The 22031-nt window shown below is 33.4% G+C and overlaps 1 pseudogene; it reads right to left on the bottom strand.

Moving 5' to 3' along the window:
• Nucleotides 1-3759: 3759 nt before the first annotated feature.
• On the bottom strand, nucleotides 3760-21731 carry LOC104647905 (uncharacterized; annotated as a pseudogene).
• Nucleotides 21732-22031: the final 300 nt, after the last annotated feature.

Raw genomic sequence — 22031 nt, 5'->3', positions numbered from 1 at the left:
TCACAAATATCAGAGAATTTGCAGTTGCATAACTACAAAAAATATTCATACATACTTAACATAAAATGAGGCAAATAATATAAAGTTTAATCTGCTAAAATAAAGATTGCCTTTGGGATAAATTTTTTATTCAATTAGATTCATATTTATGATAAAATTTTCAATTTAATAGCATGATATTCTATCTGTATCACAAAACTATTAAACACTCATTCATAATTACTATGGGTAATTATTAAATGTATTTAATATTTCATCTTAATTAATTATGCAATTTAATTAATGAATTAAGTTATCATATCATGCATAATTAATTACAATTGTATTGTCTAAAAATTTCTTTATGTAATCCTTTACTTTAAATTTTATTCAATTAAAGTTGTTGTGACTAAACTTTAATCAAATAAACTCTAGATCATTTAGACATTTATTTCTTTAAGTGATCAAAAATATAATATATAATATCATTTTATTAACATTGTTGCGGCTAAATCTAAATCAAATAAAATTATATGTATCACGAAATATTAACTCAACATATACAAGATATCTTTTTGAACATTATGCAACAAAACAACAATCTCTTTCGTTTTTATTATTAAAAACTGCTTCAAAAAATTTCCAAACTAGATCTTAATTTTTAAGAACTATTTTGAGTGATTTTAAAGAATTCCGACAAATAACAAAGAAGAGGAAATTCAATGGATTTGATACCAAATGTTAGACATTTTAGAGAAATAACGTAGCGGAAATATAGAGTAATCAACATACTTCCAACCATTGTTAGAAATATAGTCTGATTCTGCAATTCTTCTTTTCTTCAAAAAACTTCTAAACACTCTAAACCTCACTCTTAGATGGTAAGTAGTTTTTAGAAGTAATGTGCTTAAGTATCTTTGAACCAAATGATATATTTATAATTGTTCTTCCATCAAGAATGGTTAAGAGTTTATGGGAAGTTACCAACCACTAGCGTAGTAGGATAGTGGATCCATGTAGTTGGATAATGGGTAGTTAACCATTATCCCATTAGCGTAATAATGGGTAATTAACTACATTCCCATTATTGGGATAATGGATAGTTAACTACCTTCCCATTAGTGGGATAATAATTCCATGAAGTGGGATAATACACCCATGTAATACAAACCATATCAGCATTAACAAAAATCCGAACATAACCACAACCTTGGTTTGCTAAGACGTTTATCTCTTCACTGTATAAAGTTTCATAATTTATGTCATCAGGATTTGTACTCCCAACTCCCATAGTTTTGACGCTAGGGGTGCTTTATTCCATGACATTCTTGGGAAAAATCTAGAGTTTTGTCCTTGTCTTGGCTATGTTTTAGTCCCCTTTATTGTCTTTTTTGATCTGCTCTTTCAATAATTTAAATGTTACTGGAGAATCTGGGTCCTCACGGGTGTAATATACCTTGTTGATGTTTGTCATGACATCCAGAAGTTGGACTGCCACTGCATACGGCTGGTGCATTAGTTCTCTCTATGAGAGTTGGTCAGCAACCCTTTTGTTAAATAAGACTTGGCTTGGATAAAAGTATTAGATGAGGACGTCTTGAGGAAGTCCGTGCGTTGGGCAATGAAGTACAACCCTTTTAAATTAGATCCAAGTTCATATAGTGGTTCTCCATTCGAACGCTTAAAGCCATGGATGTTATCTCGAATGGTCATCATCTTCGAAGGGGAAAGAATCTATATTGAAAGTTGTAGCCAGTTCCTCCCATGAAGTGATTGAGTTGCATGGAAATTGAGCTAACCACTTGCAAGCTTCGCGCATCAGTGAGAAAGGGAATAGTCTTAGTCGAACTGATTCTTGAGAGATATTTTGAACGAGAATGGTCCACAAAATCGACAAATTTTAGTTGGTTCTCATGTGGCTCCTCGTGAGAAAATCCACTAAAAAGTACCTTAAGTTAAAAAAATTACAACATAGTACTAGTTATGAGGAATACTGTGTTTCCCTCCGTTGTAGGTAAAAGAATGGCCCCAACACATTCCATGAGATGTGGGTCGTTGATGTTTGGATCCTAGGCATCGTTTAGATTGCCAATGCTGTCATGATGGCCTACCTGACTTCAATTACTATCGTTAACACTCATGCTTCCTGGGAATTTTTAGCAATTAATAAAACAAAACTAAATGCTAAATTAGTGAGAACTACACTACAAAGAGCAATAAACTATAAGTAACTACATTTTCACGTGACATCACTACCCAACAACGTTGCCATTTTGATGCTTCAATATGTGTATCTTTTATATTTCATGAGCAACGACACTAACCTACAGTTTTATTGTGTACGAATCGAAGCTAGTAAAGTAGCTCAACCAAGGGTAGTATTCGTTCCAAGGGAGTGGTAGTGAAAGTTATAACTACTTTGAATTTCATTGTAAATAGTGATAATTTAGGCTTTTTCAATTATTAAAACAAAACAAGTTTAATTTTTGACACCATAGTGTGAAATATCAAGAAGGATAGGTATATGCTAACTCTTTAAAATATATCTAATCTTATCAACAAGCAAGACTCAATGATAATGTCAACACATATTTTCCAGCTCACACCCCAAAAATGGGAACTTTGTCACACCCCTTTTTCGCGCAGCGGCGTAAGGTTTTTTCCAATTTAGGTGACGTTATTAATTAGGGGATTATTTTGATTTTTTCAGAGTAGCCACTTGGAATTGAGTTACGGTGTTCCAAGTCACCATTTTGTTTAATCCCTAATCAAAAGAAAATGACTCTTTATTTGGTCTGCGAACCAGTTTGGGTAAGGAGTTATATTGACTGAGGGGAAGGTATTAGGCATCCCTCGAGTCCCGTGGTTCTACCGCGATCACTTTAATTAAAAATATATTTAAATATATTAAAAATCTACCTTATTTTATTATTCAATGCCCTTTAATTAAAAATATATATACGCATATAAATTAAATCAACCAAAGCAGAATAAAATAAGATATTCTTCATTTTTACTTTTTCTTTTGTTATTATTATTTTTTTTGTTCTATTTTTTACGTTTTTTTTCTTTTTACCTTCTCATCTTTTTCTATTCTTATTATTTTATTGTTATTATTTATTTTTATACTTTCAAGGTTTTATTTGTTTTTTTTATTATTCAACTTAATTTTGTTTCTGTTTGGACAAAGAAACTTTCAAAAAAAAATTCTTTCCTCTTCAATTGCATGTTTTTTTGTATATCATTTTTATACTTCTTTTTCTATCATTTATTATTTCTATTTTCTCTTTTCCCCTTTTTTTATTATATTCTTTCTCACATTTTATTTTTTAACTTTTCCTTTTTTCTTTTTATTATTATTATTATTATTATTATTATTATTATTATTATTATATATATTTTTCTTCCATTTTTGTTCATTTTTTTTATGTCACTAACATTAAACAAAAATTCCACTAACTAAAATTAACATATTTACATAATAGAAACACATGTTATCATAATAAACTAAATATTAAAAATTAAAATGACTTGGAAAATACTTTTACTTAAATATAAAATAAACTATTGGTTATTCAAATATAAAATAAATCATGATTTGTTATAATAATTTGACACTAAATATAACAATACAAATGATCTAAAAATAAAGTTGATATGAACATTTGAACATACTTAATACAATAACATCAATAAATATTAATGGTTTAAACACATGCGAAATTTAACAACTTCAATATATTGCAATCCACTTTCGAATTATCATGACATAAACTAATACAAAATAAAATTAAGTATTACCTCTTGTAGAAATTATTTCACGAAGAGAAAGAGTTTAGGAACAACGAACTTGAAATCTTGAACTCCACTATTTTTTTAGTGCGGGTGTTCTTCACAGAAAAAAAAATTTCTTTGTTGTTTTTTTTTCTTTTCCCCTTTGTTGTTTTTCTTTTTCCCCTCTTTTCCTTTTTTTATTGATGTTGTTTGTTGATTCTTTTGTTCCTCTTCTTTTCTTCTTTTTTTTTCCTTTGTTGCCTCCTTTCTCTCCTTTCTCCCTTTTTTCTGATTCTTTTTTTTCCGTTCCGTGCCCCCTTTTTTTTTATGTAATTTTTATATAATAATAGGGGGTAGTGAGTTAGTTTTTTGATAGTTTTTCATTGGAGGTGGGGGTAGTAAAATGGTATGTGGGAATGTGGTTGTGGATAGTAGTTAAGTGGGATAATGGGTAGGTTATTATTATTAATTTTGATTGATAATAAATAATAATAATAATAATAATAACTAGTTATTTTGGCATTAAAAGAATTTATATAAAATAGCTAAATAAAAAAATATAATGAAGAAAATATTAAAATCAATAATTTATTTTCTAAATTTTGAATAAATAAAAAATAATGTAACTTAAAGGGTAACTCTATTTTGTTGTTTTTAAATCCTTTAAAATAAACTTCCTTTAAAATAAACTTATTAAATAAAAAATCTACTTTATATTTTAAAAAAAATTAAGCTCTAAAAGGGTATAAAACATAAATTCGGTCAAAATTACGTATCTACAATTTGCCCCTGTTTGATTGGAAACACAAAGAGTTTTCAGACAAACAAGTAGACAAAGTGACAAGTTTTGACCGAACTCTTATTTGAAAGACCAAAAATTTATGCGACCGATTCCTTGTTTTGGACAGCCTACATATCCCAAGTTATAGGGGAATCAGGTCACATGTAGTTCAAGGAGATGAGGTGATGAGTTTGAGTTAAGTGAGGTTCCATCGAGGCTCTAGATCGCGACTCTTTAAAAATATATAAAATTGAAAGCTAATAGTGAAAAGAAAAACAAATGTACAAACTTCTATCATGCAGCTTTTCTTGAATCTTCACTTGTATTTTGACTTTAAGATATCTTCTTGATTTTTGGATGAATATCTTAACCTAGAGTTGGAATGGAGAATGAACTTGCCACTTAGGCGGAACTTTTGACATTCTTCAACATGACAATTTGAAAAGTGCTTTTAAATAGTTGCGTGTTTTCTTGATCATAAGTTGACTAGTAAAAGATGTGAGGAAGTCAGGTTGCTACATGCATTGAAGAAGCTAATTCTAACCATCATGTAATTGATTGTTCTAAAAAAAATTTAACCTTTATTCTTGAATTTCAAATCCATGTCTCGCTTGAAGAAACCTGAAAACGACCAACAAAAAAAAAATTTGCCCAAGTTTTCACTGAAAAAATTTTGTGAGTTATTAGCAAAAATATAAATATTAAACATAAACTCCAACTAGGAAGTGTTTATTTTAAGAGAAAATAAAACTAAAACTCTAGACTAGAAAGTGTTTATCCTATGAGAGAGTAATCTAATCCCATTATTCAGGAGTGTCCTGCTAGTCCCATTATCCAGGAGGGTCCTGCTAATCCCAGTATCCAGGAGTGTCCTGTTAGCCCCATTATCCAGGAGGGTCCTGCTAGTCCCATTATCCAGGAGGGTCCTGCTAGTCCCATTATCCAGGAGAGTCCTGCTAGTCCCATTATCCAGGAGGATCCTGCTAGTCCCATTATCCAAGAAGGTCCTGGTAATCCCATTATCCAGGAGGGTCTTGCTAATCCCATTATTCAGGAGGGTCCTGCTAAACCCCGTTATCAAGGAGGGTCCTACTAGTCCAATTATCCAGGAGGTTCCTGCTAATCCCATTATCTAGGAGGGTAATGCTAGTCCCATTATCCAGGAGGGTCCTGCTAATATAATTTTTAACAAACTAATAATACCAACGAAACATTGTGAATGCTATCTTCATTATTTGGAAGTTCATTCAAGGAGAAAAATAATAATAATACTCAAAATAATAATAATAAATAAAATAAATATTCCAACATTCAGGTAATTGCTATTTTGATATATATTATCTAACTTTCATATAATATTCCACAAGTCTTTATTGGAGGGTTTTCAATTCGCTCGCTGTAGACTAGGTTGAACATCTAGGTTCCTAAAATCTTCAATCTTGAAACAACTTGTGTCCCTGCTTCAACAAAGAAAATTCGTGACTTCGAAAAGGTGGTGGTTGGTTTGTAGTTCCATCTTTCGACAAGGGTGTCTCAAAAACTTATGATGCTTTAGTTGTTTCCAACGGCCAATACTTCTTATAGATTGATTGTACTTTCATCCAAATTTGCTTATTTTGGGACCTAAATCCAATGTATTTATCTCACAACACTCATTGTATAGTCTTCATAGGATCAGAGAGTTTTCGAATTCAACTCTTGAATATAGATTAACTCAGTAGCCTGATGCTTTTCCTAGTACCGTTTAGAGAGTTGGTAGCGAGTCTTGAAATTCCTTCCTAGTTTTTTGACAAAGACTCGACTCAAATACATAAAAAAAAAGTGACAAAAAATTATAAGAAAATTACAAACTATATGAGAATAAAAGAAAAGATTCGATGAATACTTTTTTTTTAGTAATGAGAAGAAAGAAAAACATATCTGAGTGTAGGAACCGATTTTACTAATCATGCCAAGCAATTTGAATTGATTTCAAGACATGGCTATTTAATCTATTCATCAACCATTATTGATCATTAAATCTTGATGTGGAATCCGAAACATAATGAACCCATAAATTATTTTGAACCTTTATACACTTTGTGATATTCATGAAGGTCTTTGCCGCTAAAACTCTATCATCGTAATTGCTCAAGCTCACGTCTGCCTTATGGTGCATGTAAGAATTTTCACCAATAAGACTCTCTTATATTCAACTCCTTTTCGCCTTACAGTGCCCACTTAGGGTTTTCACCAATAAGACTCTCATTTTTATTTCTTTTTACTCACATTTGTTTTATGGTGCCCATTCAGGATTTTTTCCTACCCTTAACCAACTTACTCTCGACAATCAAGGGTTGATGCAAAGACTTTTTTTTACTGACTTTATATGATGGGGTTCATTTTGAGCTTTGAGATGAGACACCAAATGAATAAACAAACGACTTTTGCCCCAGTATACTACAATATGAATTTTTGGATTTGTATTTGGTTGAACCGAACCCAACATTAGGGCTGCCTACGTATCATGCCGAAATAAGAATCAGGTCAAACGTAGTTCAGGTAATTTTTTTTTGAAAAGTCAAGGAAACAACATAACTAAGAGATCCCATTAAAACAACCCTTGAAATGTCGAGCCCAAACATAAGGGTTTCTAATTCGAAACTCAATCATATTTAATATCTTTTCACAGCATCAGGATTGACGACCGTTTCTGTCACTTTGCCTTCTATATCTGTTAAATAAAGAGCACCATTGGGTAATACCCTTTTAACAACGAATGGTTTTCTCCAATTTGGAGAAAATTTGCCTTTGGTTTCGGCATGATGTGGCAAAATGTTTCTCAACACTAATTGACCCTCTTCAAAATGTCTGGGACGCACCTTTTTGTTGTATACCCGTGCCATTCTTTTCTGATATAATTGTCCATGGCATACTAATGTCAGACGCTTCTCATCAATTAAACTTAATTGCTCTAACCGAGTTTTGATCCACTCATCATCATCAATTTCAGCCTCCACAACAATTCGTAAACATGGGATATCAATCTCTGCAAGTATAACTGCCTCAGTCCCGTATACCAGTGAATATAGGGTAGCGCCCACTGAGTACAAATTGTAGTGAGATAACCCAACAAAGCAAAAGGAAACTTTTCATGCCATTGTCGAGAACTTTGCACCATCTTACGAAGTATCTTTTTTATATTCTTGTTAGCAGCTTCTACAGCCCTGTTTGCCTTTGGGCGATACGGAGTCGAATTTTGATGCTCAATCTTATATTTGTAGCATACCTCTTGCATTAAGTGGCTGTTGAGATTTGCGGCGGTATTATTTATAATCACCTTTGGAATACCAAACCGACAGATGATGTTCAAATTGATGAAATACACCACGACCTTCTTCGTCACTGACTTGAAAGTTACTGCTTCAACCCACTTTGTAAAATAATCAATAGCCACCAAGATAAACCTGTGACCGTTTGATGCTTTTGGTTCTATCGGTCCAATCACATCCATTCCCCATGCCACAAAAGGCCATAAAGCATACATTGCATGCAATTCAGAAGGGGGCCAATTTATCAAATCACCATGTATTTGATATTCATGACATTTACGAACAAATCGTATGGAATCCTGCTCCATGGTGAGCCAATAATATCCAGCTCGAAGTATCTTCTTGGCTAGATCATATCCATGAATCTGAGGTCCACAAACTCCTGAGTGTACTTCAATCATGATTGTGGAAGCCTCTTGAGCATTTACACGCCTTAGGAGACCTAAATCGGGTGTCTTCTTGTACAGTATGCCTCCGCTTAAGAAAAAACCCCTTGCTAGTCGTCGAATAGTCCTTTTTTATTACTGTTACATCCGACGGACATTCTCCAGACTGAAGATATGTTTTGATATCATGAAACCAAGGTTTACCATCAAATTCCTCCTCAATCATGTTGCAATAAGTATGTTGATCACGAATTTGTATGTATAAAGGGTCGATATGAGCTCCATTAGGGTGTTAGAGCATCTAAGATAAAGTGGCCAATGCATATGCAATCTCATTCTGCACTCTGGGAATGTGTCTACACTTTATCGACAAGAATTGTTGACAAAAATCTTGTAAGCATGTTGATATGGTATGAGCTTTGGGTCTCGAGTTTCCCATTCTCCTTGAATTTGATGAACCAGTAGGTCTGAGTCTCCTAACACTAACAATTCATGGATACACATGTCAACAGCTAACCTTAGACCCAAAATGCACGCTTCATACTCAGACATATTATTGGTACAATAGAATCTAAGTTGGGCTGATATAGGGTAATAATCCCCTAATTCAGACATAAGAACAGCTCCTATTCCCACTCCTTTCCTGTTAGAGGCACCATCAAAGAATAACTTCCAAACGTGATTGTTATCTTGAATAACTTCATAGATACAAGATATCTTTTCATCTGGAAAAATAGGTTTTAAGTGGTTCATATTCTTCATTAATAGGGTTCTCTGCCAAATGATTTGTCAATGCTTGAGCTTTCGTTGCGGTCCGCGTTATATAGATAATGTCAAACTCTGTGAGAAATATATGCCATTTCGCAAGCCTGCCTGTGGGCATTGGCTTTTGAAAAATATATTTCAACGGATCCATACAAGAGATGAGATAAGTAGTGTACGATGAAAGATAATGTTTCAACTTCTGTGCTTCCCAAGTTAGGGCACAAGACATCCTTTCAAGAAGGGTGTACTTCCCTTCGTAAACGGTAAACTTCTTGCTGAGGTAATAAATGGCCCGCTCTTTCTTCCAGTGTCATCATGCTGACTGGTACACAACCAAAAGAATTATCCAGTACTGACATATACAATATCAAAGGTCTTCCCGGATAAGGAGGACAAACACAGGGGGATTCAATAGGTAGTTCTTAATTCTTTCAAAAGCTTGTCGACATTCTTCGGTCCACTCAACTATGGCATTCTTTTTCAAAAACTTAAAGATAGGATCACAAGTTTTTGTGAGTTGAGCAATGAATCTGCTGGTGTAGTTTAACCTTCCTAGAAGGCTCATAACCTCAGTTTTGTTCTTTGGAGGTGGCAATTCTTGAATTGCGTTTATTTTTGAAGGATCTAAATCGATACCTCTTCGAGTGACTATAAACCCCAAAAGCATCCCCGATGGTACTCCAAATACATATTTTGCAGGATTAAGCTTGAGATTATACCTGCAGAGCCTTTCGAAGAATCTCTTTAAGTCTTTCACATGATTTGACTGTTTTTTAGATTTAATGATAACATCATCCACATAAACTTCGATTTCTCTATGCATCATATCGTGAAACATGATTGTCATTGCTCTCATATAAGTTTCCCCTGGATTTTCTAATCCAAAAGGCATAACACTATAACAATATGTACCCCATGGGGTGATAAAAGATGTTTTCTCTGCATCTTCATCATCCATAATAATCTGATGGTAACCCGCATAAAAATCCACAAAAGATGCAACCTCATGTTTAGCACAATTATCCAATAAAATATGGATGTTAGGAAAATAAAAATCATATTTTGGACTTGCCTTATTAAAATCAGGATAATCAACACACATTCGAACTTTGCCATCTTTCTACGGGAAGGGTACGATATTGGCTAACCAAGAAGGATATTGAGGGACTTGAATGACTTTGGCCTCAAGTTGTTTTGTGATCTCCTCTTTAATTATTACAATCATGTCTGTTTTGAGTTTTCTCAACTTCTACTTTATCGATGGAAAATTAGGATCAATTGGCAACTTCTGAACAACCATGTCAGTGCGTAATCCAGGCATGTCATCATAAGATGACACAAAAACATCATTGTAATCAAACAGGGCCTGGATTATATCGTCCTTTGGATGTCGAACATGTTCACTTATCTTAGTCTCCTTAATAATTTCATGATCCCCCAAATTTATCATCTCAGTTTCACTCATGTTTGGATTTGACTTATTCTCAAAATGATTGAAATCCCTCCTTACTTCCTCAAATACTTTGTCTTCATTCGATTTTTTGACTTATTATTTCAATATTAGGTCGAAGATAAGATTGGATATTAAGATCTGGCGAAAAATTCTGCAAGCATGTCATATCACTAGAATCGGCATAGAAAGAACTGTATAAAAGAAAATGAAAAAATATATTAGACTTAAATAAAGATGCAAATACATCCTATTAAAAAGAGAGATAGAGAGTTCGAAATAAAACGACAAGATAAAATCCGAATAATAATCTTTGAATGAATCGGATGACAAAAGAAAATACAAGACGGACTAGCAAGACTCATCTTTAACGGGGAGAGGGGTAGCCTCCCAATTGTTTAGCTTGACATCAGGACCAATGAATTGCACATCTTTGTCGCTAGTGCCTTCTCCGAGTTCCACCATATCAACCTCGACAAACAAATCTCGAAAATAGTTGATCATTTCTTCGCTTACTTTCATCACTGGCTCTGGAAAAGATGATTGATAAGATTCTGTTGTGCGGGCTTTCATGATAGATTTGTAGATTGGTTGTATAGGCTTGGTAAGTGACATACATCTCTCTTCTGCTTCTTTGCCTTCATTTTTTCCTCGACTCTAGGTTGGTAGCCTAAACCAAAAGTACTGATGTTCTTTCGTAGACTCACTGGATAATTTCTCCCTTGCAAGAAGATTCCTAAGCCTTTACCGGGCTCAAACCCATGTTTCAGCAATTCATTCACCACCATTACAGACGCGATGGGCATATTTGGTTTTGGAATGACACTCCCCTCGGGGACATGCTCAATAACCACTACCTCAAAAGCTTGATAAACTAGTGCCTCATTCTCATTATTCGCCTTGATAAAAGGGAAGGAAGAGTCTTTGTAGATTGACAAATCCCCCTCACCATGAACAATCACCTCTTGTTGGTCGTATTCAAACTTAATCATTTGATGCAACGTTGAGGGGACTGCTCCAGCCCTATGCACCCATGGCCTCCCCAACAATAGATTGTAGGACGCGTTGATATCCAACACTTGAAAATTCACAGCGAAATCCACAGGCCCTATGGTTAGTGGGAGCTCTATCTTACCAATGACATTTGTTTTTGACCCATCAAAAGCTCTAACACATACATTGTTGGGTCGGACCCTTTCAACACTAACATTCAATTTCTGTAGAGTTGATAAAGGACAAATATTAGCTCGAGATCCTCCATCAATTAGAACTCGAGTTACCTATGAAGGCTCACACTTTAAAGTGATATGTAGGCCTTGGTTATGTCTTGTAACTTCTTTGGGTAGTTCATCATCGGAAAAGGTAATGCGGTTTACCTCAAATATTCTCCCATCAATCTTCTCTAATTGACTCACTGTTACTTTACTAGGAACATGTGATTCATTCAAAATTTTCATTAGAGCTTTATGATGTTCATCAGAATGTATTAGCAAAGACAACAAAGAGATTTGGGCTGGAGTTTTTCTTAATTGTTCCACCACGGAGTAGTCTGATAGTTTCATCTTCCTTAGCAATTCGTCTGCCTCTCCTTCAGTGACCGGACTCTTTGTTTGTATATGGTCATTTTTAGTTTTCCTTAATTCCATCGGGACATAACATCTTCCTGAATGGTTTATTCCTCCTACTTCATCTATTTCTTCATCAATTTCTTTTCCCTTGGATGTCACGAAAGTAGGCTCATAATTCCATGTAACAGCTTTGGGGTTAGTCATAGGGAGCAGGGATACTGGCCTAATAATCACAGGAGGAATATGGGCCCCTTGCACGATCAAGATAGGCTTGTTTGGCCCTTTTGCGACAAACGATTTTGCCTTACTAGGACTTGCCCAAACATCTTCAAGTAGTCCTTTAACAGTTAAGATAGGTGTGTTTGATGGACTCAACTTTTCTAGCATACTTTCCGCCCCTAAAGGCATCATTTTTGTTAAATCAACAACATTCACCGACTTCTCAATGGCAGTTCCCACCCTAAGGATTGGCTTATACGGAGACACAAACTCTTCATGACCCTTCGTCTTTTCTAGCATGTTTGTTTCAGTATGTCTCGGAAATGGATTTTGATTGATGTTGGGTCCACTCGGACTTTCACCTATAATTCGATTAGAATTGATCAGATCCTAAATGGACCTTTTCAAATACCAACATCTCTGTATGTTGTACCCTAGGGAATTAGAACAGTATGCGTAATGTTGAGATTAATCTAAATTTCACAAGGAAGGATTCGACATCTTTCTCTCAATAGGACTCAAAACATTCAACGTCCTTAAATTTTGGAACAATCTAGCATACAACTCTCAAATAGGAGTGAACTTATTTTTAACGCCATTTCCCTTCTTGTATTGTGGTCTAGGATGGAAAGGAATTCTAGCAGTATTTTGATGAATTTGTGGGGATGGTGGATGATTTTTTGGAGTTGGTGCACGCCATTGTGGATAAGAAGGGGGTGCAATTGGTTGTGCATTAAAAACATGATATGGAGTGTATGGAACAGAATATTGTGGAGCTTGGGAAGGAAAATAGTGTTGTGGGGAATTCTCTTGGACATGAGTCCTAGGCACTGATACAATAGTAACCACATCTTCCCTTCTCTTCTTCCCTCCTATATTTCCAGAACCATTTTGAAGCACTTGTGTTGTGGCTTTTAAGTCAGCATGACTTACAATATTTCAAGACTTGATGCCATTTTCCACCATTTCCCCTACCTTAATAACTTCATTGAATGTCTTCCAGACGGCAGAAAGCCGATAGTGAAAGTAATCAGGTTCTTGCCCCTGGAGGAAAACATCAATCATCTCTGACTCCTTCATTGGTGGTTTAACCCTAGCAGCTTATTCCCTCCACCTGATGGCATATTCATGAAAATTTTCCGTGGCCTTTTTTCTCGTGTTGGCTAACGAGGAGCGATTTGGAACAATGTCAATATTATATTGGAATTGTTGTACAAATCATCGAGCCAAATCATCCCATGTGTTCCAATTGGTGATATCCGGATCTATGAACCATTCATATGCAATCTCTACTAAGCTTTCCCCAAAATAGGCCATAAGTAACTCTTCTTTGCCCTCTGCACCCCTCAATTGGTTTCAATATATCTTTAGATGATCTATGGGGTCTCGTGACCATCGTATTTCTCAAACTTTGGAGTTTTAAAACCAACAGGCAAATGAACGTGAGGAAACATACACAAGTCACTGAACGAGATGCCTTTGTGGCCTCCTAGTCCTTGCATATCTCTTATACTCTGTTCCAAACTCTTCATTTTCTTAGTCATTTCTTCATATTCCTCATTCTTGACCATCTTCTCAATTTCGACAGGGATCTATATTGATGAATGTGGGGATGAGAGCTTGGAATTTAAATGTCCTCTTCAAGAGTGTAACTCTAATCACACCGAACTTTGGGCGAAGGATCGCTAATGGATTTGGGCACTATCGTTGGGTGTGGGATGCTGTTAGTCGCGTAAGTTAACACAAAGAGTGGATTACTTATCATAGGTGTATTAAAATGGCGCACCATAGAAGTTTCAGCGACATTAGATGTGTAAGCATATGGGCCAAATCCCGGGGGATATATCGGATCGCTTGTGAACACCTGGATAGGGGGAGACATATTTGTATTAAAATAGTCTCGGATTGAAGACAATGGAGGTTGTCCACTCATGCAAGCCTCGTACATCTCTGTCATTTGTTGTCTTAACGCCCTTATCTCTTCTGTTGTCCCTGTTTCTTGTGAAGTCATCTAGTTTTGGATCTCATCATTGTCCGATTCATTTCCATCTTCGGGGGCCATTTTCTGTTTCCCTTTCAATCATGTGTTGTAAGGATGTGATGCCAGTTTAACCACAAACCAAACTACCTTCAAGCTAGTATGTCTCTCTTTATTTCTCTCTCTTTCTCTCTCTAACTCTCTCTCTCTCTCTCTCTCTGAATGGAGTAACAAACTGATTAGTGTTAAAAAATTATGCACATTGCATCCACATACATACTTCTAATAAGGAGGACCTTATGTTTCATCCCGGCTTACCTAGGCATTCTTCTCTTCCTTAGATTTTTATTTATTTATTATTATTATTTATTTATTTACATATTTATTTTTTATTATTATCATTATCATTATTTTTTTTTATTTTTTTTTTCAGAGAGAGAAGAAAGAAGAAGAAAAATAAATTTGGATCGAACCCCCTGGGTTGCCTACGTATCATGTTTGGCCCATGAATAAGATCTTGCGTAGTTCGAGAAAGATAATTTTTTTTGTTTTTTTTGCATGCACATAAGGTAATCGAAAGCAAATCTTTTTCATTCATTTTCAAATATTTTTAATACAATGATTTTTATAAAAAAAATAACATAAGTACCTAGGACTTAGATAGACTCTAAATAAAATAAAATACAAAAAACGAAAAAGAAAGAGAAAAACAAAAAATAATAATAAAATAAAATGAAATAATCACTACTAAGAAAATAGACTCGAAAAGAAACTGAATCCTCGAATCTCAATCATCTCCAAGACCCTTATAAATCTTCGCCAATGCTTTTGATAGATATGGAGCAAAAGCACGGGCCTATCGGCCCAACCTCTCATCGTTCTGGTGTAAATATCTAGCATAAACATTGTTGAGTTTATCCCAGAGTTGTAGTATTCGCTCTCTGGCTTCATTCATATTGTCATAACAATTCTGTAGCCAGTGGTGAGCAGTATTGACTTCATGCGTCAACATTTCCCTTTGTTCTTGGAGATCTTTAATTCGAAGGTGGAGTGCATCTCGCTCGTCTATCCTTTGACCTCTCTCAATCTCACAGTCTTCCTGATAAGCACTGACACGCCTTGTTATTTCTCTTTCCCGTTCCGTAGAGGCTTTTACTTGAGTTTGGAGTCTAGACTGTGCGCAGATAAGCTTGGCCTTTTCTTTCTTATACTCCTCTTCCTGTTGCTCCATAGCGCCTGTGGCAATGCCCAAGTCTTCTTGTAAGGTTAGAATGGTAGAGCGGTGTTTTCTAACTCTAACTTCAAATATCGCATCACGTTGGGCCAACTCTTCTTCAGCATTTTTCAGGTCATTACTTAGGATATCTAGAGTAGATTTCTAGCTTCTTTTGACTTTGAGGCGAGCTTGCTTAATCTTAACCTCAATTTCTGCTTCTTGATCTATAGGTCCTTTTAATGACCCTTCTGGCATAACCTTAGGAAGGGGCGGATCATGAACCCAGTCTAAGTATGCTTGGTCCACCTCGCCTCTTGTGCAATCCTTCACCATATCGTGGGGACTTCAGAGTATGCTTCCCCCCAAATCTTAAATATCTTTGATTTCCTTAAAGGTATCTCGAGATGAAACTCATATACGAATTCCCACATATCTTCATTTGATGGTAGAAACTGGCGTCGCCCAAGTTGTCGCATAACTCTAAGTGGCATGTAAGGTTGGACACCTCGAAGACCCATTAGGACAATGAATGATCAAAAATTACACATTTATATCACCTCGGTCGATGGAAATTAATGATAATTCCACACAATCTTGTCAGCAGTCAGATTATTGAGGTGTTGCTTCCAAGCTTCAATACCCTTCGGAAAACGATGATCTTTGATTTTTTCTTTGTGGCCTCCAATATAATCATTTCATTCTTCTTTAAAGTCCACCGCATAAGGGTGATGAAGAATGTGTTCAATCATCCATAGTTGTAATAACATATTGCATCCCTCAAAGTAGTCTTTTCCATCCTTGCAAATAATTAAAGCACGATAGATGTCTGCCAGAATCATTGGTATGAGGGTGACATTAGGTTTTTTTCTCAAAAGTTGTAATGACTGCAGCTAAGTTCATGCTAATCTTTCCTCCCTTTTTTGGAAATTCCATGATCCCCAAAATATCCACCATGAAGGAATCATAACTGTGTGCTTCCCAGGTCAAAAGACACCCATTATTACGGAGTTTCTTTCCATACACTTCAAATTCATCACTTTTGCCATATCATTTGTACAAAATTTCTAACGGAACCCTTCCATCATCGAGACAACCATTTATATCATTCTCATTTATATGCAGTAATTTTAGAAACCTCCTGCCATTAATATGTTTTGGTATCATAGGATCTTCTTTGTGAAGATGTTTACCCTTTCCAATGAATGCCCCTATCTCCTCAAAGGTGGGGGTGAGTTCACAATCATAAAAACGGAATACATTCCTTTACGGGTCCCAAAAATGCACTAGTAATTCTATCAAATCCCGTCGTGGCTCAACATACAAAAGGCTTTGTAAAAATCCCTAGCGTTTGAACATCATTCCTCGTCCATGGTTTGTCATATGTTAATACCATATTTTCAAGAGAGTTGAGGCCTTATCCAATATCATGAATCGAGGTGATTGATCCTCTCTTTGTCTCTTATCTTCCTTCCCATATGGATTCATATTTTCCTATATTATGAAATGACAAATTAGGCTTAATAAAATACTTTTTTAATAAGAATAACGTAAAAATCATACACACACAAAAAAGTAATTTTTTATTTTATTTTTTTATGTTTATTATTTTTTATTTTTTTTAATATGGTTATTAAAGGATGAATGAGAGAAAAAAAATAATATATATAAGTAGCCCTCAAAATTTTCAAAAAAGAAAAAAAATAAAAAATATAAGTTTATTCGATTGTATTTTAGTTTTTGTTAATTAAATCTCCAACCCCTTTTTTTGTTTTATATAGAAAAACTTGATGGCAATGATAGATTTTTCTATTTGTAAAAGAAATATAAATTTTGATAGAGAAAATTGTGTTTAATGAAAGGAATACATCAAAACTTTAATTTTATATTTTTCGTTATAATTAATTTTTCTTATAATTCATTCATCTAAAGTCGATCAACATATGTATACTCTTCCCAATAATGCAACAAGTAACAAAAAATGTACATGATAGTCTTAATTAGGGATACTTCTCCTTGACAGGCTCGACCCCTTTGTCGAGCTCCCCATTAATTCAACATTATGCATGATACAAATAAATCGAATTCTTTTATGGATAGTCATAGTTGAGGCTTGTTTTACTAGGCAAACAACCTAATAGGGAAGGTGTCTAGACTGGCAGTAAAACGAGCGGACTACTCTAGTCGAGAAGGGACAACTTACCAACAGCAGGGCTTTCTGGCCTCACTATTAGTCCTTCCCATCCTAAAACATGTGTTACTATAGAATTCTTCCAAGGAGTGTTGCCGCATCTCTGGTATCTCATTGCTCGGGAGCGTAATCACATATTCGAATAAAGTATCTCATAAGACTCACATGGATGCGCAAGTAAACATAGTTATATTATAAGTCACATATTATCAAAAGGGTAAATAAGAAAGCAAATAACATATTATGTCATTAAACACAATATCCACAAATAGATAAATACGTAAATACATAATAAAATCATGTAGAAGTCCATGTTTACAAGCTCGAATTCTAGTCCCCAGCGGAGTTGCCAAAGAAGTCACACCCCTTTTTCGCGAAGCGGCGTAAGGGTTTTTTCAATTTAAGTCACGTTATTAATTAGGGGAATATTTTAATTTTTTTAGAGTCGCCACTTGAAATTGAGTTATAGTGTACCAAGTCACCTTTTTGTTTAATCATTAATCAAAAGGAAATGACACTTTATTTGGTCTGCGAACCAGTTCGGGTAAGAAATTTTATTGACCGAGGGGAAGGTATTAGACATCCCTCGAGTCCCGTGGTTCTAGCACGGTCACTTTATAGACTTTTATGACTTAAACTAATTTTTTGAATATCCTATTGTTAAGAAAAATGTATTTACCCTCATTCATTAATTTGTGTAAATATATGACAAACTACCTTATTTTATTAATATATGCCTTTTAATTAAAAATATATATACGCATATAAATTAAATCAAACAAAGCAAAATAAAATAAGATATTCTTTATTTTTACTTTTTCTTTTGTTATTATTATTATTATTTAATTCTATTTTTTACGTTTCTTTTTTTTCTTTTTACCTTCTCATCTTTTGCTATTATTATTGTTTTATTGTTATTATTTATTTTTATACTTTCAATGATTTATTTGTTTTTTTAATTATTCAACTTAATTTTTTTTCTGTTTGGACAAAGAAAGTTTCAAAAAGAAAAAAAAAATCTTTCCTCTTCAATTGCATATTTTTTTTGTATATCATTTTTGTAGTTCTTTTTTTATCATTTATTTTTTCTGTTTTCTCTTTTCCCCCTTTTTAATTGTATTCTTTCTCACATTTTATTTTTTAACTTTTCCTTTTTTCTTTTTATTATTATTATTATTATTATATATATTTTTCTTCAATTTTTATTCGATTTTTTTTTACGTCACTAACATTAAACGGAAATTCCACTAACTAAAATTAACATATTTACATAATAGCTACACATGTTGTCATTATAAACTAAATATTAAAAATTAAAATGATTTGGACAATACTTTTACTTAAATATAAAATAAACTATGGGTTATTTAAATATAAAATAAATCATGATTTGTTATAATAATTTCACACTAAATATAACTATACAAATTATCTAAACATAAAGTTGATATGAACATTTGAACATACTTCATACAATAACATCAATAAATATTAATTGTTTAAACACATGCGAAATTTAACAACTTTAATATAATGCAACCCACTTTTGCATTATCATGACATAAACTAATACAAAATAAAATTAAGTATTACCTCTTGTGGAAATTATTTCACGAAGAGAAAGAATTTAGGAACCACGAACTCCACTATTTTTTTAGTGCGGGTGTTCTTTAGAGAAAAAAAAATGTCTTCTTTGTTGTTTTTCTTTTCTTTTTTTTTCTTTTCCTATTTGCTAATTTTCTTTTTCCCCTCTTTTCCTTGTTTTTTATTTATGTTGTTTGCTTATTCTTTCGTTCCTCTTCTTTTCATTTTTTTTCCTTTCTTTCCTTTCTCCCTTTTTCTGATTTTTTTTTTCGTTCCCTGCCCCTTTTTTTTGTTATGTAATTTTGATATAATAATAGGGGGTTGTGAGTTAGTTTTTTGATAGTTTTTCATGGGAGGTGGGGGTAGTAAAATGGTATGTGGGAATGTGGTAGTGGATAGGGGTTTAGTGGGATAATGGGTAGGTTATTATTATTAATTTTTATTGTTAATAAATAATAATAATAATAATAATAATAATAATAATAATAATAATCATAATAACTAGTTTTTTTTTGGAATTAAATTTTTTTTATATAAAATAGCTAAATAAAATAAATATAATGAAGAAATATTAAAATCAATAATTTATTTGCTAAATTTTGAATAAATAAAAATAACTTTATCTTAAAGGGTAACTCTATTTTGTTGTTTTCAAATCCTTTAAAATAAACGTCTTTTAAAATATACTTATTAAATAAAATATCTACTTTATATTTAAAAAAATATTTAAGCTCTAAAAAGGGTATAAAACTTAAATTCGGTCAAAATTACGTGTCTACAAACTTTTATCCACACATATATGGAGTGTGTCTGTTGCTTATACATATTTCTACTTCGGTTTTGTACAAACTTATTTAGTTGACAATCCAAAGGAATCACTGATTCAACTATCTCATTTTTTATTTTAAGTTAAATAGAGAAGTAAGTAGCTAGGCAAATTTTAGCTCATGTCGCATTGAGAATCTCCAAAGAAATTTGAAGTACCTTTGATAGCATATGATTATTCCCATTTGTGACTGATGGTTGCTTGCAAGAGGTCGCGATCAGCAGTGTTCCAAAGTGACATAACGACGTGTGTTAGAGTGTTATGGTTGCCAATCAAGATATGTTTCTTCTCAGGGAGATTGTGGCATTGCGAACATCATTTCATTGGATGAGATTCTAACAACACTTGTATATACAAAGCCCTCAAGGTCTTGATGTTGTAATCGACCAACAGTGGAAATCATGCAATATCTTTTTCTAAGGTATGGGAGTATTGTTCCTTGGGTGGGTGTTCCACATGGTGTTAGCTAACAATAGGCATTTCAAATGTAGTGTAAACACCCTATAAATGCACTTCTGAAGCCCTTATCTCAAATACTGCCCTGTGTAGTTATCTTGAGCTATGGAAGAGGCGAAATAAAAGAAGGTATGGTGGTAAACACCTTGAACAGGTGAAGTTAGCAGGTTTCAAAAACTTTTCAAAATTTATTGGTGTACAGGTTTTTAATTGGCCTAAATTGGATTTAGATGGAAATCCTAAGGAATAACTGATTCCACAAAAATGGTAACTTTAAGATTACAATTTTTTCTTTCTATGGGAATCAGATCGATAGGAAAATATGAACCTAATTTTCTTTATACCTATGTTGTGAAAGATATACTTATAATATCTTAATTTTTATCACATTACTACATTGTTTTTGAGATAGCAATAACATTTTTTACATTCAAACAAATAAAAAAATAATGAAAATGATTCAATTTGTTTGGAACTTCCTAAAGAAATTACAAAAAATTATGTTGCAGTAGACGTCCAAAATAATGTTCAGTTTCTTGGCACAAACAAACAAGTAGGATACTAGCCTATCTAGCAGATGATAATCTTTCAAAAGTGTTAAGCCCCCTTAAGTGAATTCGAATTATAGTATTTTCAATTGGGGAACTTCTGAAAACTGTGTTCAAATTCTTAATTTTTGTATAAAACAAAACAACCTTTTTTTTGGATGAAACATATATCATTTACCTAGTTTATTTATATCATATATCATATATTTCTATAAAAGAGAATCCTAGGCCCACCAACGTGGCTCCACCACAAGCAAGAATTTTATTTTAAATTTATTTTTTCAAAAACTAGCCTTCCTCTTTAATAAAAAGATTAGACTTTTATGAAAGTTTTGACTTTTAATAGAGGGTTTTGACTTTTATGAAAAGTTGTGACTTTTATGAAAAGTTGTGACTTTAATGAAGAGTTGTGACTTTAATGAGGAGTTGTGAATTCTAAGAACGATTTTTACCTCTATAAAAAGTTGCGACTTTAATGAGGAGTTACGATCGAATGAAACGTTGTTGATTTTTATGAAGGGTTGTGAACTTTCCGAAGAGTTGCTACTTTTCCAAATAGTTGTAACCTTTCTGGTAAGTCAGAATAAACAGTTGTTCACATTACCCTTTGTTTTCTATAAATATATGGAATTCCTCTTACATTAAAATAACAAAAAAAGTCCATTGTTCTTCTTCTACTTTCACAAAATTAAATATTTTTGTACTATGCTCCTGTTGAGTGACTTAGTGACACAATGTTCTTGTATCAATAAGTTAATGAATAGAATTGTTCTATCCTGAGCGGATGTAATTCTTTAAGCCTATGGTATTGGAGGGGAATAGTTTTTTTTTAAAAGGAACATTACATTTAGTTTATTCGATATTTTCGTTTCTATTTCATTGTATTTTTATATATTTTGGTATATTATTTTACACTCATTAATTTATGTTTATGATACTAATTGATATTTTTGCTTACATGTTTTGAATTTTGTTTTTATGTTTGTGCAAATCTATTGTCTC

This window comes from Solanum lycopersicum, chromosome 6 (genome assembly GCF_036512215.1).
Source record: "Solanum lycopersicum chromosome 6, SLM_r2.1".
NCBI lineage: Eukaryota > Viridiplantae > Streptophyta > Magnoliopsida > Solanales > Solanaceae > Solanum > Solanum lycopersicum.
The sequence above is the reverse complement of the archived record's forward strand: the minus strand, read 5'-3'. Positions and strand labels throughout refer to the sequence as shown.